Source organism: Triticum aestivum, unplaced genomic scaffold, assembly GCF_018294505.1.
Source record: "Triticum aestivum cultivar Chinese Spring unplaced genomic scaffold, IWGSC CS RefSeq v2.1 scaffold104294, whole genome shotgun sequence".
NCBI classification, from domain to species: domain Eukaryota; kingdom Viridiplantae; phylum Streptophyta; class Magnoliopsida; order Poales; family Poaceae; genus Triticum; species Triticum aestivum.
The window spans coordinates 30,885-35,098 of NW_025226118.1; positions in this window are offsets into that span (position 1 = coordinate 30,885).

A 4,214-nucleotide genomic window follows, 5' to 3' on the forward strand; every position below is an offset into this window, starting at 1 on the left:
CATAGCCGTTGAATGAGTCAGACCGGGGCAACATGTTCCCGGACACGCCATCGAACTTCAGAACTGAAACCCCCGCATGACGATGACGTCGGAGGAGGAAACCAGTATTGTCAACCTTCAACCACGGACCCAGCACAAGATACTCCATCTTCCAGCTGTCACTTGCATAGACAACCGCCTACGCATACTCCTGAGCAACAAAACCTTCCTGCTCCCCCATGACGTCGGAGACAACGCCACAACAACGGGGACAGAGTAGAAGGAGAGACACACACCTGATGGAGTCGTCGCTGCCGCCTCGCCAAAACCATCCATGAACCCTAACACTGTCAATCTGAGGGATCGGCAGAGACACGATGCCATCAACTCCGAGAAGCCGCCATGAAGGACACCGCCGGTGTGGGAGCGGAGTTGAGGCAGATTTATTTGTCCGGACATCGCTCCCACCATCCCAACGACGCACCACGACACAGAAATCCAAAATCTATCTACAGAGCGGAGCAGCGGCCAAAGGGAGAGGGGCCAGCGACCCGGCCGGTGGAGATCGAAGGAAAGAACTCGCCTCCCTAGTCGCCTGGTGGTGGCGGCGGCTGGGGTAGGAAAACGATGAGACGGAATAGACTAGATGAGGGGAGATGTGAACCTGTGCGTGCGTGCTATATGGGTGGTTAGTAATGCGTGATATACGGAGAATTAGCATTTGTTTATCTCCATCGTAGGATTAAACCAGAATCGACGCATATCGAGTGGTCTGGCGTGGGCTTCATATCAGACTACTGGTGGGAAGTGTTTCCCTTTTAACATGCTTACTCTTACCTTCCCTTTTCACATGAGAGATAAGAGTACATAATGGTTTGAGCCATTAAGTAGATGTCTGATTAATTCTTATCTTCTTACCTCCTATGTCAAAAGAGGGGGGGTAAGAGGGAGCATGCCAAAATTAGTCAGTGCATCATTATGATGCATAGGCCACGGGACTTATTCTCCTTTTTCCACTAAATCTGACTCGTATATGTTGGAAAAATTAGCAATTTTTTGATTAATCTAGTCCAGAAATAAATTATGAACATGACATTGACAATATTAAACTCAGACAGATATCTTATCATGTCATACTAGACATAGCAGAATTTTTTTTGTGAAACAGCTAGTACGACCAACACAAAATAAACAGGAGCAGGATAAACAGCTTATAACCTTCGGTCGGCCAATTCATGGCAGCGGCGGTCTCCTCGGCAGGCTTCTTCTAGGCTTTGGTTTGCTGGCTTATGGTGATGACGAGAATGATGAGGATGTAGTCCAAGTAGCGGACAAAGACGAGCAACGGCGAGCAGTCGCGTCGGAGACGCCCCAAAAGCCTAATCGCCCTTCTCCCGGCGCAAGATCGCACTTGGAGGGGTTCAGAAAGCCTTCTCTCTCATGCAACCGTGTACGCGGTGGACAAGATGTGGGAACCAGAAGCAGAATGATGGTGTGTGATATTGGATAGAGAAGATGCGATATGATCTAGGTGAAAGCTAGGATTGCCGATGCATAGGTCTCAGCTCGACTCGTTCACGAAATACGACACACACTCACACACGAGGTGGGCGGCGAAGGAGGAGCACGCGTGTACCACACTTTTTTCAAGTTCCAATAGAACGTGGAAGAGAAACTCTTATGAAGAGGTCTCAACTCTCCTCCACTTGTGAGGTGAGACTAGACTTCTGACCATCATGTCACGACACCCACATGAGCCCTTAGAGATTTTTTTGAAATTGTTTTGTGGTACATATTTTTGATACTTTTTAAATTGGATAAGTTTTTGTTTATGAACTTATATTTTGTGTGTGTATGTCTACCTTGTAAGTAGTCTTTGGATACAACATGAAGTTAACCTTTTGTATGCATCTAGCTTTTTGTATGGTGGTTTCATACTAAAAAAATGTGCAACTAAATTACTAAAATATTTACAAGTAATATTTCTTTGGTAATCTATGGTGTACGTACCTATATCTAAATTTTCATCTTCCTATATTGGAATTGGTGGAAATTATAAAAAAATTAAACCACTCGCAAAACTTTTATTCAGACGTTGGTGAAAACTATAATTAAAAAAAATCATAGAGGACACACACATGTGCAATCCTCACTTATTTTCGAATTTCATCACGTTACAGCCCACGGACGGAGTTGTGCTAGTGCAACAGGCCAGCTGAGTGCAGCGTAGAAGGGGGAATCCTATTCCACGCGTAGGTCGCCACATAGGGGAGCTCCTGTTCGGCGCCTTAAGCGCCCGAACAGGTAGCTGGCGCCCACCTCTTTTTTGGGCCGGCCTGCAGAAGAAAAGCACAGCAAACATAAAGCCAGAAAAACATAAAAACGTCTCCTCCAGGATTAGAACTTGGATGGCCACATCGTTCGTCAAGCCGGGCTAACGACGAGAACCAGTGAACACTTGTGATTGACACTCAACACTTGTGATTGATAATAACACTAACTATATAAGCTCAAGTGTGTTCGCGCTATTTATTAACCACTTAGATTTTTTTTTAAACGTGATTTTGAAAAAGTTCATCAACTTCGCAACAAAAGATCGTCATTTTGGAAGAAAAGTTCACAAACATTAAAAACTTCATCATTTTTTAAGAAGAGTTCACAAGCATAAAAAAAGCTCATCGATTTAAAAAAATGCAAAAGTGAAAAAAGTTCATCAGTTTAGATTAAGAAATCATCAATAATGACAAAGGTTCATCGATTTTGACAAAAAAGTTCATCGAGTTTGAAAATTAGTTCACCGATTTTGAAAAAAGTTCACAAATTTGAAGATTTTTTTTTCAAAGAAGTTCATCAGGTTTGAAAAAAGTTCATGGGATTTGAAAAAGGTTCATCGGATTTGAAAAAATCTCATCAAATTTGAAAAAAATCATCAAGATGAAGAGAATGTTCACGAAATTCAAAAAAAGTTCATCTATTTGGAAAAATGTCGAAGGATTTAAAAAAGTTCAACTAACCAAGAAGAAGGATATCTTTTTTCTGTTCGAACAAAGAATAAAGAAAGAACAAAACCGTTCAGAATAAGAAAAAGGTGAAAAATGAAAAAATGAAAAAAGAAATAGAAAAAAGGAAAAGACGTAAGAAGAAAAGGAGGAAGAAGCAGTACAAAGCAGCTAACGCGGGATGGTGGAGTGGTTAGTGCATTGCGTTACCGACCGAGAGGTCGCATGATTGAATTGCAAGTAACTCCTGCGCGCTTTTTTGGTTTACAGCAGGAAAAAATGAAAAAGATGGGGTGAGCCAAGCTAACGTGGCTGCAGGCGCCTGCAGCGCCAAATAGGTTCTGCCGCTACGTAACGATCTAGCGCATAACACTGTCATGCACGTGGTCCTGTTATAGACCGGCTCATTCTTACTTTTTCCTACATACAGGTCATGGGAAGGTTCTAGAGCCTTCCCTGAGCTGTTTTTTCTTTCTTTTTAGTTTTTCTTTCCCGTTTTCGTTTCTTCATGTCATTTCTGTTTTTACTTTTTTTATTTTTCCTGTTGCGATGAAAATTTTCAAATCTGTGAAAATTATCAAATCGGTAATTTTTTTATGAAATCATGAACTTTTTGAAAATCATGAATATTTTTCAAATCCATTTTTTTAAACCGTTATAATTCTCTCAATTTGCGAAAAAATATTAAACCATACACATTTTTCTAATTAACAAACTATTTTTCAAATCCTAATTTTTTTTCTATCTTTTGAAAACTTTTTTAAATTGAGTATATTATTTTGAAACTTGTGAATTTGTTTTTGAATCGATGAATTGTTTTTGAATTGATGAACATATTCTTAATTGATGAACATGTTTTGAAACGATGAACATTTTTCTGAAACAATTAACATTTTCTGAAATTAAGGATCATTTTGTGTAAACATTTTTAAAAACCAATGTTTTTTTTGAATTGGCCAAATTGTGTTCAAATTTATGAACATTTTCTAATACATGAACATTTTATCATTTCAGGATTTATTTTCCAAACTTCCCTTTTTTAAAATTAATTTTTTTTGATATCCTGAATTATTTGAAAAATGAAAATAGAAAAAAAGAAAAAAAGAAAAAGGAAAACAAAATGAAAACACAGGGATGCGTCCTGGCCCGCTCATGGGCCGACCCAATAGGGACTCGCGGGAGCGGAGGACGTGCGTGTTAGCTCGTTCGCTTGGGTTGGGAAAACTCTATTCTCAA